The sequence below is a fragment of the Nannospalax galili genome, unplaced genomic scaffold (assembly GCF_000622305.1).
Source record: "Nannospalax galili isolate Female #2095 unplaced genomic scaffold, S.galili_v1.0 scaffold39, whole genome shotgun sequence".
Classification (NCBI taxonomy): Eukaryota; Metazoa; Chordata; class Mammalia; order Rodentia; family Spalacidae; genus Nannospalax; species Nannospalax galili.
This window is the reverse complement of record NW_008346683.1, coordinates 3,598,244-3,608,564: the sequence shown is the minus strand read 5'-3', so window position 1 is coordinate 3,608,564 and position 10,321 is coordinate 3,598,244. Positions and strand designations below refer to the sequence as shown.

General features: G+C 43.2%; 1 long non-coding RNA gene across 2 annotated transcripts in view; it reads left to right on the top strand.

Annotated features, from left to right (window-relative positions):
* LOC115072038 overlaps positions 1-10,321 on the top strand; it is a 41,401-nt gene that overhangs the window by 29,843 nt on the left and 1,237 nt on the right. The window contains exons 1-2 of one of the 2 annotated variants that reach the window (XR_003851099.1): positions 8,205-8,230; positions 8,875-9,404. This is a non-coding gene — a long non-coding RNA (uncharacterized LOC115072038). Of the gene's footprint in view, positions 1-8,204; positions 8,231-8,874; positions 9,405-10,321 lie in introns of those variants that run through there. The other variant, XR_003851100.1, reaches the window with a different exon arrangement.

Sequence of the window (10,321 nt, the reverse complement as noted above, 5' to 3'; positions counted from 1 at the left end):
TCCCCCCTCCCCCCTCTCTTCTCATTGCCCAAAGCATTAATCATTTATGAAAACTACATTTGCCTTTCCGCCCCCTCACCTCTACTGTGTCAGCTTGATCTGTACACCAGAAAGCAACAGGCATTCTGTAAGTCCCATTCACGTGTTTCCCACCTTCTGAAGCTTTTTCTAAACCTCTCTCTGGCATAATTAGCTCCTCCCTCCTGACACCTCTCAAAGCCCATTATGTGTTCTGTCACTGTGGCATTTTTTTTCTTTCTTTTTTTTTAGCTTATGCTATACTTACTTGATAGTAAAGTTATATTTAAAAATCCATAGGTACCAGGTTGATTTCTTCAGGTCCTATGACTCAGGCATGTGGTGTCTTCAGCATAGGGGCCGACCATAAATTCCTGAGGGCAACCAAGAGCCTGCACTGTTCACAGGGTGCCTATGGGACCCCACTGACCAACAATTTGAAAATAGCTATTGTATACCTAGGACTAGGCATTTTATTTGCTAGCCAATGGTGTCTGCAGGAGGCATTGTCCCCTGTTATAGGGTAACTCCATTTAAATCCCCTTTATATACGTGTATGTGTATATTTTAGGAGGTTTCTCAGATTTCCATATGGCATTTTCAAAGGTCTTTAGTGTTCTCTGTCCTCCCCCTGCCCTCTCATCCCTCACCCCATTTATACATTCTTATTCCATTATTCTCCCTTCCCCTTCTCATCACCTGCATTCTATGTCCCTTGCCTTGACCCCCACCCCACTCCCCTTACTAGTTTCCTGCCTTCTGTGGGCACTCCAATGTGAACACACACATATATTTTTGCAGAAGATGGTGATTAATCCAGAGACCAACCACTGGTCAACATGTAGAGAGTAAGAGATTATGGACTTCCCAGCTCTCCATGGGACATTCACATCACACGTCTTTCCCCAAGGCTCAGGGATCATCACAAAAGAGGGGGAGGAAAGCATGTAAGAGCCAGATGAAATCTTGAAGTAGTTTTTATTTGCATTTCCCTCATTACTAAGGATATTGAACACTTTTTAAAGTGTTTTTTAGCCATTGTTATTCTTTTGAGAGCTTTCTGTTCAGATTCATAGCCCAGTTTTTAATTGGGTCATCTGTTTTCTCATATGAACTCACAGCAATGGTGACAGCATGCACATGCAGTATGCATGCTCAAACCAGACAAAATCCCAGCATAGACAAGGGGAAGTTGGTAAGAAACCCCAATCCCATCTAATGAACTTTTGGCAATTGATGGCTGCTGGGGCAGGGGGGAAGATAGTGTCTTACAGGGATGGGATTCTTGGTGGGTCCTGTGGATGGACCCACACTGAAGGACATTTGGGGATAGAAATCACTCTATAAGCCATGTTATACATATAAGACATGACATATAAGACATGACAGCACAGGTGCATTCATACATATAAGACATGACAGCACAGGTGCTTTCATGAACTTACATATACATATGTAGACATGACATATAAGACATGACATACATATAAGACATGACATATAAGACATGACATATAAGACATGACAGCACAGGTGCATTCATGAACTTACATATAAGACATGACCGCACGGGTGCATTCATGAACTTACAACGGCTGGGTCTACATGCACAAGAACTGCACAGGACTCAGCCAGTCAAAATCCCAGCGTGGACTGGGAAAGGAACTCATGAAGTTCCACCCCTATCTGAAGGGCTTTTGGCTACTGGGAGAGGGAGAGTCCATTTCTTCAAAAATGAGGGCCCTGAAAGGTTAAACATGATCCAGTACATGGTCCCACACCCACGCACATACAGGCAGAACTAAGTGAACTCGGTGGGTATTAAATCTAAGAGAAGAAAGAGTATGCAAAATTGGGAGGGAAAAGTTAGGGGTACAGGAGGAATCAGAAGGGAGGAAATGAAGACGGGTTGGATCCAAACACATTATATGCATTTGTGAACAGTAAAGAAAATATTTAATAAAAATAATAATAATTAAAAATCCATAGTGACATGGACATTCTGTTCACTGAAGAATAAAATCCACCTCCTTCTTCAGTTCTTCTAGCACCATTTCTCAAAGAGAATCACAATTACCAATTTCCTTGTCAGGCTTCGAGAAGTTTCTAGGTCTAAGTAAATGGAGACGAGGATGTTTGTACGGAGAGCTATTTGAATCAAATGGGTTGCATCGAATTATTTTTCTGCAAATTGTAGTTTCCACTTTGTTTTCATAGAAAAATCACATTCATTATATGAATGCTCTGCTGGGCATGTTTGGTTTAAAACCATCACTTTACTCTCTTTTTAAAATAAATTGTTTGCTTTGCTTTTTGTTTTTTTGCTAGCGTTTTTGCCATTTGTTTCTCTTCTTTTTCTTTCGTTTGGCTTACAAAGCTTCTCTCTTCCTCCTTACCCCTTTTAATGGTTTGGAAGGTTTATAGCTTGTCTGAATCAGTTTCCCTTCTACTTTAAACAGTGTGCTTACGTATCTGTTCCTTCATTTACCAATTTAATTCTATAGCCACAGACTCTCCACTATAACAGATGTAGAAACTAGAGCATGTGCATCTGTCCCCACATCCCTGCCCCTCATGGTGTTGGTTAAGGACTTCTTTTTATACTGCTGTGGTTGAAGCATTTACATTCTGTTCTGCAACCATAATTCCCACAAATGTTTAACCTTAGTTTTGTGTTTAAGTGAATATAATGTTTACCATCAACTTTTAGATTTCATAACTTCTCTGAGAGTTCTAATTTGGTCATTCTGATATATCATTTGAAGGTCTGTATTTCACTGTCAAGTCTTCATTCCTCCACCGCCATCCTCACAAGAACTTAGGTGTGCTGTGTGCCATTTCCTCTGAGTCTGTGTTGCTGAATATTATGGCTTGGATAAGTGATCCTCAAAAAGGCTTGATCTCCAGAGTGGTGCCACTGATAAGAGGTGGGAGATTTAGGAGACAGGACTGAGTGGGCAATCTTTAGGTCATTAGGAGCATGTTCTCGAAGGAAATTGAGGCATCCTGGTCTTCCTCTTCCAAACCTCTCTTTTGCTTTCTAGCTCACAATGTGAGCAGTTTTCTCCATCACTCTCCAATACTGCCAAGTGGCACTTCCAGTAGAGGCCCAAAAGCAATGGATCTTCCCAGTCTTAGACTGGAACCTCCAGAACCTTGAGCCTGATAAATTTGTAAATTTGAGCCTGATAAAATTGAGTTTGTAAATTAATTATCTCAGGTATTTCATCATGGTAGTGTGAAGATGACTGACACAGTGAATAATTTTCAGGTATTTTTGTACTTGAAGACAAGGCTTGCTATTAGATTTGAGGATATATTTATTGTCTTCACAGTTTTATTGTTGCTAAGCTGTGGTGGTTTGAATGAGAATGTCCCCCATAGGCTCCAAGCATTTGAACATTTTGTCCCCAGTTGGTGGTGCTGTTTTGGGAGGTCTTAGAACGCATGGTCTTGCTGGAGGAAGCATAGCACTGGGGGGCGGGGGTTAGAGTGTTCTTAAGCCTTGCCAAATTTCCAGTCACTCTGCTTCCTGTGCCTGCTTGAAGAAATGAGTGCTCAGCTCCTCCTCCAGCCACCTCTGCCGCCATGCCTCCCACCATGATGGACTCTTGCCCCTTTGGAACAGTAAACTAAATTAACTTTTTGTTTTATAAGTTTCCTTGGTCATGGTGTTTTATCACAGTAACAGAAACGTAACTAAGACAGAAATATTTTAACATTAAAGGATAAAGAAAAGTTGGAGGCCAGGTTGGTTTTGCCTTTAGAAAATGTGTCCCAATTTTATGGTCTGAGTAGCCTCCATCCAAGTTCTACCATATGTCAAAGCCATTTTGATCCTGTAAGTTTTGACAAGTTTTCTTCTGTAATATCTCTGAACATGTTTCCATCCCATTGTTTCGTTTTCTTGAGGAGTGCCTGATATACACTTGAACTCCTTCCCATTTCATATGCATGACCTTCTCACTATTTTATTTCACTCTATTTATAATTTCCCCCCTTTCTTTCATAAAAATATACTCTTTACATTGCTATCCCTGTTCCTGAATAAATTCTATCTTACTGGCATTTTTCCCTCTATAATAATTTTTATTGTTTTCAATTTAAAAAAAATCTGTTGTTGGATACTGCTGCCTATTCATACCTTTACTTGAGAATGGTTTACTCTGGTTTGTTAGTTTCTTGGAAATATGATGGGAGTGAGTTGGAGCTGATTGCAGATTCCCATTAAGTTGCTCATCTCAGAATTTGTTGCCAGATATGCTGTACCCTGGGGGCACGTCTCCCCAACGGTTCAAACATTTGAGAATATGAAAGCACTGTGAATCATAAGGACTGCCTCTACATCGCAGGTCCATTGATCAGTCACTTAATGATTATGTGTCTATTTTAGTGACAAGCTGCAAGGCAGACTGTTGCTATCCTTTCTTTTCTAGCTCACCTCTAAAATCTTTGAGTAATGAGGATCTGGGTTTAAATAATCCTACTATCTATCCACAGAGTGCCTCCTTTATCTCTTCACCTCTGCCTCCCTTGTTCTCCTACAGCATGGGAATGAGTTAAGACTGAGGCATCTTACTCTTCCAAGGCCCATCCATGTGCGCTGTGTGGGCTCTCTCTCTCTCTCTCTCTCTCTCTCTCTCTCTCTCTCTCTCTCTCTCCAATAAATGATTATGTATTTGGTCTTAAGGGATGCTGCTTTTTTTCTTTTTTCCTATCAAGAGAATCTGGCAACACATGTTACTTCTCTTGCTGTATTCCAAAGGCCCAAAGCATGGAAGATAGGAATTCTAGCCCATTTTACTTAGAATAACATTCACTCTTTAACGAACAACTCCATCTCCAAATTTCAATGGTCTCACATCATATAAGCTTTTGTAAGAGTCTATTGCAGATGTTCTTGGCTTTCGGGCAGTTTGTCACATGGAGTCAGAGGTCTGTGTTTTTTCTATTCTGGGGGAGGGGTCTTAGAGTCCCTTGGATATGACTAAAGAAAGGGAGATGGGCGGAGGTGAGGGGAATGAGAGGATGGGGTGGGAGAGGAGAAGAGAGAGGATGGGATGGGAGAGTAAAGAACTGGAGAGAAGAGAAGATAAGCTAGGAGAAGAAAGAAGAGGGGAGAGGAAAAGACAGAGAAGGGAAGAGAGGAGAGGAGCACAGGAGAAGGGGGAGGAGGGAGAGGAATACCTGGTACTCCTTAATCACCCTGATCCCAAAATGACACTGACCACTTCTGTTCCCATTCTGGCTACGGGAACCCATCACAAGCTTGACTAAATGCAAAGAGAAGGCAGAGAAATGTGGCCCATGACTGGGCAGCTGCTCCCTACCCATCGCTCTATTATGAAAAGACAAGAATGAACTCTTGTGAGTACTTCCTCACCTCAGCCCCACAGCCATCTCCCCCCTTTGATTGAAGGTAGCATTTTCTTCAATCTTTTTATTCTTTTTGCTGTTTTGAGTGGATTTTGGAGTACAGTGTTACTAAGTCATTTACAAGTGTGTCTCTTAGTCACCTGAGATTTCCTGTAAATCAGAACCATTATTTTTCTATTTTCCACCACACAGCATGACGGTTGCACAGTGCAGGTGCCCTACAAACATTTCTGGGGTAAAAGAATGAATGAGTGAAAGCTGCTCTTCCCACGTTCCACTCTCTACTCATTCTTTCTTTTTTAAAAAATTTTTTTATTTATTATTTTTATTTTATGTGTATTCTTGTATTGCCTGCATGTAGGTAAGTGCACCTGTGTTGTGCAATGCCAGCAGAGGACAGAAGAGGCTGTCGGATTCCCTGGGACTGGAGTTATGGACAGTTGTTAGCTGCCATGTGGTTGCTGGGATTCGAACCTGGGTCTTCTGCAAGAACAACCAGTGTTCTTAACCACTGAGCCATCTCTCCAGCCCCGTCCACCCATTCTTTCTGTCCCCTCTTTGCTTCTTTCCTTGGCTCTGGAGAAAGATAAGAGCAGGGGTTAGGGCTGCCTCATTCTCTTGTCCGCTTGCCCTTTCCTTCATAGTTTAGCACAGGCCTTTTGTCCCCTGTTTCTCAGCACTGATGGACCCCACCCTTGAATGAAATCTGGCCCATGGCTCAGCAGGGCTCTTGCTGCCAAACCAAACTGAACAATGTGCCTCCCTGCAACTTAGCTGCAATCTTTGATCTGGGAAAAGAAAACTTCTGGCCTGTCTGGGGTAACATAGCTCACTGGTGAGGATACCAGGTGCTCTACCACTCGAGTTGGTGTTAAAACTCACGAACACTAAGTAGGGCTAGGGTGTGGACCAAGTATGTAAAAGGGAGCCTGACCAAGGAAAGGCTCTTTCCTGTTCAATGCCATAACTCAAGGGGCCATTATATTAAAATCTACTTACTGGGGCATGTTACTTTTGTCAAGTGGACAATCCCCAGGCAAGAACATGCACAGACAAAGAGTAGCACGGGATAGCTGGGAGCCTGACCTGTGGAATCAGGTGGACCTGTGTTTAATATATCTTACTCTGCCATTTATTGGTTCTATGATCTTGGGCAAATTGTTTAAGCAATTTGAGTTTCAGTTTCGTCATCTATAATAACATTGAAATAATACTGTTTAACTTGCCAGGTTGTTAGGAAGCTGAATCAAATAAATCTTGGCACAAAAGAGGCATTTGATATTTGTTGAGTGAACACATCCAAATGCCAAATGCATATAAAGTTTTCAATGCAGAACTTGGCACGTTTTGGGCAAACAATGTAGGTTTGGTTATGTCAGCGAAGGCAGGCTAACTTTGCTAGGTTTATTGAAATGAGAAAACGCCCCAAATCTCCTGTTTTGAAACAAAGAAGGTTTGTTTGTCATTCACACTACATGTTTACCAAGGAACAGCAGAGAACTCTGTTCTAAGTCATCCTCAGGCTGTTGGGACAGCCATCACTGTTGCCAGTCAGTGTCCATTACAAGGCAAAAGCATAGTTTTCCATGCTTGGATTCTGGATTTGGTTATTTGACTCCTTTTGGCCAATGGGATGTTAATGAAGCAAGTAAAGACCTGAACATGCACTTACACATTTCTACCCAAGCTCTCATGACTCTTCATCAACTTGAGAACATGCCTGAGCGAGCCTGTCTGTGACAGAGATACATGGAACAGAGCCAAGATTCCCCAGATGCCCAGTTAAGGCCATCCCAAATCAGCGGACACTTTGCTGTTCCCAGACATATGAGCAAGACAAGTCAAGATCAGAAGAGCCTCCATCAAGCCCAAACAACTCCAGATTCATGTGCAATAAACACAATGGTATATAAATGTTTAGGGGTTGTTTGTTATACACCATTATTATGGCAATAGATAACTAATACACTGTGTCCTGGCCTTATGCTCTCCAGTACATAGGAGTCTGTACCTCATCTTAGTTCTCAGAAAGAAAAGTACATGGTATATTTTACTGAAGACCTCAGGAGGAAGTCTGGAGGGGTTGACATCACAGAACTTTATGAATTTCCATTTGTCTTGGTTTCTTGCCCTTGTTTCTTTGGTCAACAGGCTTTCCACAGCTTTCTGTTCACTCCTATCTTACACAGCACACAATTCTGCAAACCTATGTCTTATCTTCTCCTTAAAGCCTCTCACCAATTCGTTCAGAAACCAATTCACTTGTCTCAGATATTCTGGACTTATAGATATGGAAAGCCCTACAATGTGTAGAATCTGTTCTCCTTAGCAGCCAAGAGTTTATAAACAATATAATAATACAACAAGTGTGTTTTCCTCATTAGAAAAGGCAATGCCTAGCTGTGTCATCTTTAGCACCCAGCAAAGCTCTCAGATCATTTTAGGTAGGTAGTAAATGCATTTGAAAATACTCATGACTTAAAGGACAGTTTTTGCTCCTTGCTCTCCAAGGTCAACTAAGTTCCAGTGGACTATAGAATATCTCTCAAAATGTCCTATAACTGTGGTGAGTCACCTGTCTTCTTGTTCAGGGAGGACATGGAGACCCCATGAGATGGACTTGAACCAGTGTCCAGTGTCTACAAAGAAGAGGGTCAACTCAGAGGAAACATCTCATTCATTCTTCCTCTTGTTCAGGGAGGACATGGAGACCCCACGAGATGGACTTGAATCAGTCTCCAGTCTACAAAGAAGAGAGTCAACTCAGAGGAAACATCTCATTCATGCTTCCAAGTGAAGCCAGACATGGTCGAGCTGGACCTTTGACTTGGAACTGGTAAAAGAAAGGAGCCAGGAGCTCCTCCCAAGCCCACGTAACCCCTGAGGAACAGATCCTCAAATGACCTTAAGTGTAAAAATAAATTGATTTGGGGCTGGAGAGATGGCTCAGCGGTTATGAGCACTGACTGCTCTTGCAGAAGACCCAGGTTTGATTCCCAGCACCTACATGGCGGCTATGAACTGTCCTTAACTCCAGTTCCAGGGGAATTTGAAGTCCTCTTCTGAGCTCCATGGCATTGCATGACATGGGTGCACTAACATACATGCAGGCAATATACTCATACACATAAAAAAAATAAAAAAATATATTAAAAAAAATAAAATAAAATAAATTGACTTATTTGGGTCAACTATGGTCTTAAACACCCAAAAGGAAAGTATACCCAAAGCATAAAGTCATCAGTATATTTCTTTAAGAGTTCAAGGGATTACACTTCCCAGACATTAGGCTTAAGTCTATATAAAAAGTTATTTAGACAATTATTTCTCATTGATGATTTTGTTCCTAACCAGAAAGTGCTACTCAGATGTAAGACTTCAAATCTTGGTCCCCAATACTGTCCTGCCCACCTGTAGCTAGGGGAGACAACCAGCTATTGTTGTAACACGATGGATACATTTGTTTTCTCCCCCATCTAGGAGCCTTGGAAAGGGAACTGACACTGATTCTAACCACTCCAACAGCTATCAAAATACCTGAAAGCAAATCCTGAATCCATCACTCTTGAGTCCAGCCTTGGAAGACTGTAGGAGGGGCCTGTGGGGATCAGCCAGAATACTGGACCTGGAGACTTCTGTGCAGGTGCAGCCAGTCTAACACGACCTACTTCCTCAAACTGCTAACCTTATATCTGCCGTCTGGGCTAGAGACAGATGACGCAACCATGCCAATAGACATTATACAGATCAACCCTCAGGGCCAATGGGGGAGGTTTGGGGGTATATAGGAAAGCCCTTTGTACGGAATAAACGAGCTTGCTGGCAGCCCGCTACTGAGCAGCATCTCCCAAAGTCTGTGTCGTTGATTTCGCACCTACTCATCCCCTGCACCCCGCCAAGACGGAAGTCCGACCACCGCGAAACACAGCAACATCTGGCACCCAACGTGGATTCCGGACCTGCTCGCTTCTCACGTCGGCCACAACTGGCCCGCTTCGGCTGTTTTCTTGGTGAGTAGGCCCCTCTATCTTACATTCCACGGGCCGTGAGGCGCGTCTTTTCTTCCCTTTCATTTTCTTCCCCGACCCTACCCCAACATTGCCCATTTTCACCCTCCCTCAGGTACATATCCCCTGTACTCGGTTTGCCTGATGTCTTCACATAAGGGCTGACCACCGAGGAGATGGAACCAACAAGTATTGTCCCGACAGTTACTCGGCAATCCGAGACACCGTGTGGGCATACGGCCGTGGCCTAAAAAACCAAGGAAGTTCCCCACTAAGCCCAGGACATCTTCATCCAAAATACTCCTTTATGAGTTCCCGTTTCCAGTCTGAGTGGCTGATTGTCCTACTTTGCTTTCTTCTCGCACTCATTGTTGTCCTCCTAGCCTCTTATTTTTGTGGCGAGTTCCCCTTCACCCCCTCTAACTCCAACTCCTCTTCTTCCTCCTAGAATGGGTAACTTTCCTTCACACTGCAAGGAGCCCCAACTTCAGGCCTTAAAATCCCTTCTGGTAACCCATGGCCTCAAGATCAGGACTAATGATTTAGAAAACTTCTGGGCGGAGGCGTCTGCCCTCGTCCCATGGATCTCCCCTGAAAACGTCTGGGACCCAGATCTCTGGATGAGGGTTCTCTTTCTGGCCTGCAAACGGGAAATAAAGGAAGGCACAGTGCCCTCTGCCCACTTTGTTCCAATTTTACTGGGTATCCTCGGCTGCATTAAATCTGGCTCTCCCGAGGATATCTTAAAATCCTTCAATAAACATTGTCAGGAACAAAAAACGCCCATGCTTTCGATTTCAACCTCGCAGGTTGTAACGCCATCCTGCAACCTTGAGACCGCAGCACCGGACACAACCCCTCCGTAAAAGGCCCCCCTCCCCCGCGCTAGCTCACCTCCCCACCTCACACTGAAACACCCC